Source organism: Castor canadensis, chromosome 1 (assembly GCF_047511655.1).
Source record: "Castor canadensis chromosome 1, mCasCan1.hap1v2, whole genome shotgun sequence".
In the NCBI taxonomy this organism is placed as follows: domain Eukaryota; kingdom Metazoa; phylum Chordata; class Mammalia; order Rodentia; family Castoridae; genus Castor; species Castor canadensis.
In genome coordinates this window covers 2,440,538-2,449,220 of record NC_133386.1, presented here as the reverse complement: position 1 = coordinate 2,449,220, position 8,683 = coordinate 2,440,538, and positions in this window count along the sequence as shown.

Here is an 8,683-nt window from a genome sequence, read left to right as displayed (position 1 = left end):
TAAACAGTTCCTGAAACAATAGATTTTTACTTAACAGAACAGAGAACCAGACCTGTAAACCATACCCTAGTAGTCAGATGGACCCAATAATAATGTGCACATTGTAAATCTATAGACCTACCCTGCCTGTGGCTCTAACTGTGCTTTCAGCCTCCTGGGCTGCTCCTGGGGAGGGACTTAAGGCTCCAAGCCCTGTCCACTTCAATAAAAACTTGGGCTGGAGTTAAAATAATTGTTGTTCTTCACCTCTCTTTCTGAAGTGACCCACTCTCACCTCTGAAAGTGTCCCTGTTCTAACAAATTTCACTATAATACTGTCATCCTCACCATAGAGATGGATGACCCTCTTTCACTCTGTTGAAAGTGTATTCCCTTCCTAATAAACTTTGTATCACTTTCACTCCATTTCCATATCTTGCCTGAATTCTTCCCCACTCCAAAATCATGATAGCTACACTGATCTTCCAGTAACAGAGTGTGATTTGCAGCATAGGTGACTGGCTTTGTCTTAGGGTACAAGGGGGAAAGAAAGAGAACACCCATGCCTCTTATCTATGTCAAATGGGGAGGGGGGCATCCCTTACAACGAGCCATTTTCCAGAACCCAAAGACTAAGGGGAGTGTGTGTGTGTGTGTGTGTGTGTGTGTGTGTGTGTGTGTTTTCAACCTCTGCTGTTGTCAGGGGTCTCAGACTCAGATAAAATTCAGCATTTTCTCCCCACAATATCAAGGAGCTGAAACTGGGAGTTTTATGCCAGAGTCCCAACTCCAGAGATCCCAACATGTCAGGTCCAGCCACTCACCCCAAAACACCAGATAAAGAGACGAGTAGTGGTGGAAAGCATAGAAAGGAGCTTTATTAAGCAGCATGGGCATGCAGCAGGAAGTCACAAAGTAATCTCTTTCGCCCATCTTTGGTTACAGTCACGAGCTTTGGGTTTAAATGGAGGAAGAACAGGGGCAGGAGATGACAAGTATGTATACCTAGTTGTTAAATAGTCAAGTCAAGGGTGTGGTCTGGTAGTCAGATATGTGGTTGGTTGATCTTTATCTCAGGATTGGTCATGATAAGAAAGCCATTGTTGCCCATGGGGTAGTTTGACTCTTATCATAAGGTGTTATCCATCAGTCCTGTCCTTCCTGGATCCCAAGGTGACAGCAGAGAGAAGAACTCAAAGCAAAGACATGTAGAATGGTGGTAGAGAGGTTGATGCTACTCCAGTTAACTTGGGGCCCAAATAAGGAACCAGTGCTTTTTAGCAAAAGCAATTTTTAAGTATTTTTTTAGAGCCACCCGATTACTTCCTGTTGCATGGCCTCGCCTGGTCTCAGCCTAGCCGTCTCTCCCCTTCATACTATCTTCTCATGTACTGCTCTCCCCTCCCCTTCAAGTTCACTGACTGAAGCAAATGAGAAGTCACCTTCAGGCTCTTCATTTGCATGGGCCCTTTCGAGAATCTGCCTCATTTTGTATTCAAAATTTTACATTTGTGTTTTTAAAGAGAAGCCTCCAAATTGTACAAACTTTCAATCCCCATATCCTGGGTATTGTTACATGCCAGTGTGAAATGTTGTGGGCCAGTGTTGAGGGTCCTTGCCTTCATAGGCCTGGCAAGAACTGGCCCATGAGGGGGCTGATTGACTTGTGAGCCAAAGCTGTCTATGAAGTCGGATGTGTTGGAGAAAAAGGAAAGGCTGCAGCTAGAGCAGTGCAGCAGAGCCGTGGCTTCATGCTCAGGTGAAGGCTGAGGCTTTTATGGATGTTTTAACTCTGGGTTTGGGTAAGGGTTGGGTGTGCCCTTCTCATCAGCCATAGATTTGCAGGCTCTCTTAGAGGAGCTGGTATGTTTGCCCCTTATTAGGGGTAGGGACAATCTTGAGAGCATTTTTTTTCATCAGCCCTGTGGCAGATCTATGAGCCTCTGCATCTCCACTTCGGGATGCAGATTCACACCTCCTTCTCAGGATGCAGAAATCATAGTGCTGTCTATGGGGGAGAGCCCTTTAGGTCTCCAGACCCAACAGTATGAACCTGGAAACTCTGTCCATAGTGTCCACCTAGCAAGATCCTCAACAGATCCCTGTGCAAAATGGGTGTTCAGAAAATATTTGTGTCATAAAGTTGGAGGAGGACAGAAGAGGGGCATTGAGGCAGTCTGGATAAAGGACCTGGAGGCTGACCAGCTTCCCCAGGAGCCCAGGCATCAGGGACCAGGGTGGCAATTTTAGTGGTTCCCACAAACACAGTGTAAGAGGACACAAATTATGAAGTTTAAGAGATGACATGAGTTAGGGATGTAGCTCAATGGCAGTCCTTATGAAGGACTAAAGGACAGACTGCAGGAGGTCCCAAAAGGTGATAAGTGGTCAAGGAGACACTTGACCACTCCCTCCCAGGAAACCTCTGTCTGCACCTGAGAGACATCTCTGCCCCCAGGCAATACAAAAAAAGGCTATAAAACCCCACTCCCCACCCTGACCCACAGGATCACCAGTTTCTGGGTCCCCCTGCATTCCCCAAAATGTGGTCTTTCTCTTCTCTTTTCTAAAACTAAATTCTCTACAAATAAAATCTTTGTGACCTCTGCTGTTGGAGTCCATCTGTGCTTTCATTCTCAGAGAGGGCTCAAGAACCCTGAGCACCTGAAATTCCTGTCTGTGTCATCTGTGCATCATATTTGGCGATGCACAAAGGGACCAGCCATCACCTGAGGTCGGTATAGGTTGTGCCAAACTGGGAAAGACTGCCTAGGAATGTGACCACGAGCATCCAGCACTCCGGTGGAGTCTATTTTCCAGGAGACCCCCCCCACCACGGCCTAGCTATGGTAGAACTCTCAGGTCAACCTTTTTTCTCTCTCTCTCTGTCTGGTTAAGGAGGGTTTCTCCCTTGGGAAACTGAGGAAAAGCTCCAAGCCCACTACAGCTGTACAGCAGGCAATCTGAGGACACTCGGACGCCAGATGGGGGTTATACCATACTGCCAATGCCACATGGGTGAAGCCTGACTTCCATGCACTGAGGCTTTTTTCTGTTTTCCTCTCCTTAAACTCTATAACTCTCTCTCATTCAAGAGAGCTGACCCGCTTTAAGGGGAAGTCCGAAAACAACCAGTGGAAAGGGAAGTCCAAAAACAGCCAGTGGAAAGGAAAGTTTGTCTTCAAGCCAAGCCAAAAAAGGTGTTCTGGCCAGGGCACTCCCCGGTGTCACCCAAAGGTGTGATCCACCCTGAGGCTCCAAAGGCAACTAAGTCTCACACCCCTCCAACCATGTCCGGGGCAAACAGACAATCAGATCTCTTCTGCTTCCTTCATGGTTTCCGTGGCCCGAGAGTGGAGGTCACCTCTTGCTTCCAGTGCTCCAGTACTGCCTTTGGGCAGGATCGACCTGGACAGCAGGGATGATCAATAATCCCTCATGCGTTGAGCCTGGAAACTCTCTTTTCCCCCGACCTTCAGTCTCTCCTTCCCCTTTCCCAGGCAGTTCAGGCTGAGTGCACCCTCCCCCGCCTTTGCTGTAAACAGCAGTGAGCTTCTTTCTTCAGAAAGTTTGGGAAAAATCCTTACAGGCCCCAGAAAGTGCTAGTCTCCAATTTAGGCTTAACAGTCTTTGTCAAGCATCAGATTAACTGGTTAAACAGGTTCCACAGCCTGCCCTCAGGGAAAGAAAAAAAAATGGTGAAAAGACAAACACCTCAGGTCTTCTCCATTTTTTGCCCCTTACCATAGCAAAAGCCTCCAGATTCTCCCTCTCTATCTTCATAAAAAGCATATATGCCTCACAGGATATATAGGGGGACAAAAGTCTACTTCATCAGGAGTCCCCATCCATGCCTCTACAGGGGTCCTCCTTCTGGCCATGCAAGCCCTCTTGGTTACTTTGATAGAGTTATTTTTTAAATTACAAGCATTCAGCTGGTAGAGGGGAACCAGGCCTACCTTTGTCATAGTGCAAACAGACAAGTCAAAATAGATGAGAGATTGGTCAAAGATCATCTCAGGGGGGTGGGTGCAACTGAGGATCTATAAATCCTCCATGACTTTACTCACAAGTGGCAGTGGAAGAAGCAAGGGAGAGAGAGAGGCCCTCTCCCACTAGAGTTTCTCCTCAACTGGGAATGCCTAGATAAAAGGAGAAACCTCTGTTAAGGAGACCAATTTTCCCTTGTTTCCCTTTTTAGATGGGAAATCAAGCCTCAAGGATCCAGGAAGGATCCCCCCTTGCCTGCTTATTAAAACATTGGAAAGGTCTTGATCCAGAAAGTCTTCAGCAAAAGTGACTCAAGTTTTACTGCACCCAGGCTTGGCCACAGTATCCTCTGGGAGATGAGGAAAGATGGCCAGAAGGAGGGAGCATTAATTATAATACCATTCTTCAATTAGATGTGTTCTGTAAAGAGGAGGGGAAGTGGACCGAAGTTCCATATGTTCAATTGTTCTTTGTCCTAAGAGACCACCCAAAATGGCTAAACAAATGCAGGCTAGACACCCAGGCCACGGTAACCCTTTGCAAAAAGCCCCCAAACTCTCTTGAACCAAAAAAACCATCTAATGCTCCATCAGCTCCCCCTCTCCCCCCTTACCCAGTTACCTCACACACCAGACATCATCCCACAGGACTACCCCCTCCAGTTAATTCCTGGAGGGGACAGAGCTCATGTTCCTTTTGGAGTGAGTGAATGTAAAGAAATAAAAAAGGATTTAGGAAATTACACAGAAAACCCAGATCAGTACATCCAGGCATTTAGAGAAGTCAGCCAAAACTTTGAACTGAGAGGGAAAAATGTACTGCTATTGCTATCTCAGACCCTCACTTCTCTGGAGAAACAGCGGGTTCTAGAGCAGGCAGTCACAGCTGGAGACAATTATCACTTAGATAAAAGCTAAAAGCGGCCCTACAGGCCTGTCTCAGACTGGGCCCTCACAGGAGGAGGAGGGGGAGGGAGAAGAAAGACAAAGACACTGGATACCTAGAAGGGAGCCTCAATTCCCAATTCCAACAGGAGAACAGGCAGTGCCTAGGTATGACCCTAAGTGGGACCCTGAAAATGACAAGGATGAATAGAGCCGTAACCATTTCATCCACTGCATTCTTGAGGGTCTAAGGAGAACCAAGGTAAAACCTCTTAATTACTCCCAAGTCACAGCTGTACAGCAAGGACCCTTAAAAACTCCAGTAGCTTTCCTACAGAGAGTTAAGGATGCTTTACAAAAGCATACCAACATTGTACCAGAGTCACAGGAAGAGGAAATCGTCCTAAAAGATAAATTCCTAACACAGCCAGCACCAGATATCCATAAAATGCTTCAGAAATTGGTTTCTGAAGGGAGCAGAGATCTGGACCAATTGGTCCGTGTAGCCACATCTGTATACTCTAACAGGGACTTAGAAAAAGAAAGGAAGGACCTGGAAAGGGAAAAGAGAAAGGATAAGAGGCAGGAGGCTCTGATTGCAGTGCTCAGAGAGGCTTCCCCAGGGCAAAGTCCAAACCCGAGGACATGCTTTCAATGTGGACAGGCAGGCCATTTTAGGAGGGAGTGCCCCCGGAGAAAGCTACTTCTGGGACCCTGCCCCATTTGTCAGAGAAAACACTGGAAGGCACATTGTCCCTGGTTCTCAGGGGAACCAGATCAGAGCCTCCCACCAATGACGGTCCCGGGGCCTCCCATACAGGCTTCTGTAACCACTATAAAAGCAGAAGAGCCCCAAATTAAGCACAAGGTCAGCCTCCTTATCAATGCTGAGGACAGCATCTCAGCTATTCCTTTCTCTCCCGGACCCAGGTCCTCCAGGAAAATTCCTGTTCGAGGCATATCAGGCCAGCCTCTAGAGTGTTATTGCACTCAGCTGTTAGCCTGCTCCTGGGGAGATTTCCATTTCTGTCTCTCCTTTTTAATTGTCCCAGAAACCCCTACTCCTTTGCTAGGGCGAGACCTTCTATCCAAATTGGGGGTACAGCTACTTTTACCCCCAGGAGAGTACTTTTGCTTGCCCCTAATAGAGGAACAAGTAGACCCCACGGTGTGGACAGATGGACACACTGTGGGATGGGCACGAACAGCTGCCCCAGTCCTAATTCATCTCGAGGACCCCTCCTAGTTTCCCCATCAAAAACAATATCCTTTAAAGCCAGAAGTTAAGGAGGGGCTAATTTCCATAATCAAAGGCTTAAAGAGACAGGGACTGCTAATAGAATGTTCCAGCCCATATCATACTCCTATTCTCGGTGTCAGGAAGGGACCTAACAAATGGAGGCTAGTCCAGGATCTCCGCCTGATCAACGAAGCAGTAGTGCCTCTCCATCCTGTAGTTCCAAATCCCTATAAGCTTTTACCCCAAATACCTCCAGGTACCACTTACTACTCTGTCCTGGATTTAAAAGATGCCCTCTTTTACATTCCCTTACACCCTAAAAGTCAACCTATCTTTGCCTTTGAGGACCCCACAAGGAAGTCTGGACAGGTCACTTGGACTGTCCTTCCCCAGGGATTCGGAGACAGGCCCCACCTCTTTGGGTTAGCTCTAACCCAAGACTTGGCAGAGTGGCAATACCCACAAGCTACTCTGCTACAATATGTAGATGACCTCCTGCTCTGTGGACCAAATGAGCCTGTCATTTCACGAGCCACTGAGTCCTTACTAAACTTCTTAGCAGACAGAGGTTATAAGATCTCTAAAGAAAAAGCCCAATTGTGTCAGTCTAGGGTTACATATTTAGGTCTTGTCCTGGAGAAAGAAATGAGGTCTCTAGGAGAAGATAGAATCCATCCAATCCTGACATTTCCTCTACCTAAAACTCTAAAACAATTGAGGGCCTTTTTGGGGGTCACAGGACACTATAGAATTTGGATTCTGGGATACGCAGACCTAGCCAGGCCCTTATATCAAATCCTTAAGGAAGCACAGAAGGATCCCCAGCCCTTTATTGAATGGGATGACAAGTCAGAAAATGCATCCCACAGGTTAAAGGCTCTTATGACAGCTCCCGCCCTGGGTCTCCCAGTACAAGACAAGTTTCAATTACATGTCTATGAAAAGGGAGGACTGGCCTTGGGCATGGTGACTCAGCTCTGGGGCATCACTCCCAAGCCAGTAGGCTACTTAAGCAAAGAGTTAGATCAGGTAGCCAAGGGATGGCCAGGATGTCTTAGGGCAGTGGCCGCAGTAAGTCTTCTAGTCCCTGAAGCTCAAAAACTTATCCTAAACCGCCCCCTAATGGTTTATACCCCACATGACCTAGGGGGAATTTTAAACTCAAAAGGAGAACTTTGGCTACCTGACAGCCATCCAGCTTCTGGGAGGGACAGAAGTAACTTTAAGGACCTGTCAGAGCCTAAATCCTGCATCCCTTCTACCAGAGGCAGAGGGAAATCCTGAGCACTCGTGTGAGGAGGAGGTACTTATGGAAAATTATGCTGCCCGACCTGACTTAACTGACTGGCCCTTAAAAAACCCAGATCTAGAATTATACACTGATGGCAGTTCCTTTGTCAAGAATGGTGTCAGACATGCAGGGTTTACAGTTGTGACAGAATTTGGCACCCTCACATCAGGTCCTCTTCCTCCTAATACAAGTGCTCAATTGGCAGAATTAGTGGCCCTGACAGAAGCCCTAAGACTGTCAAAAGAACAGACAGTCAACATCTACACAGATTCTAGGTATGCCTTCCTGCTCCTGCAGGCTCATGCAGCCATCTGGAAGGAAAGAGGAATGCTAACCACAACAGGCTCTCCCATTAAACATGCTTGTGACATATTAGCCTTCCTGGATGCTGTTCTATTGCCTAAAGAGGTCTCGGTGATTCACTGCAAAGGTCACCAAAAAGGAGAAGATAAGGTAGCAAAGAGAAACAAAGCAGCTGATGAGGCAGCTAAATGGGCAGCCACACAGGAATATACAGCTGGCCCTCTCCTCTGGGAGAGGAGAGTGTGATCTCTATCCGTCAGAGGAAAATAAACAAGCCTCAGACCAAGGGTACCAATTAGATCACCGAGGCTGGTGGGTGTCACCCAGAGGAAAGTTATGGCTCCCTGGGGCACTCCAGTGGAAAATTCTTAAGACTCTCCACCAACTCTACCATTTGGGCTTAGACAATACTTTGGTTTTCATCAACAACATGTTTGGGGGAACTAAATTAATGGACACTGCCCAACTTATACCCAATCCTGAGCATATCTCTTTTTGGAATAATACTATAATACAACAAACTGAATTTTCCCAAAGAACAGGAACAGCTTCCCATAGAGATAAAAGGGCGATTACTCTAATAGTTTTAGGGATAACTATATTAATTACAGCCCTAGCTGAAATCAGCTATGGGGTGATTGCCAGTCATGTAACTACAAAAAAAAACTAACCAAAGTGGTAGAAGACATCTCAGACCAGGTAGGCCTTGCCATTAAGGACATGCAAAGGTCTTTGTCGTCCCTTGCCTGTGTGGTCATGGACCACCGCCTGGGCCTAGATTTTCTTTTGGCCAAGCAAGGGGGGGGCGGTATGTGCCATCGTCAATACCTCTTGTTGCACACATATAAACACTTCAGGCATTGTAGAGGAACGTGCAGACTACGTTCTCCAACAGGCTAAGTGGCTCTAAGAACAGCCCCTCAAAACTCAGATATCCACACAGGTATGGGACCAAATAAAATCCTGGCTCCCCTCCAAGGCATGGTTCCTCCCCTT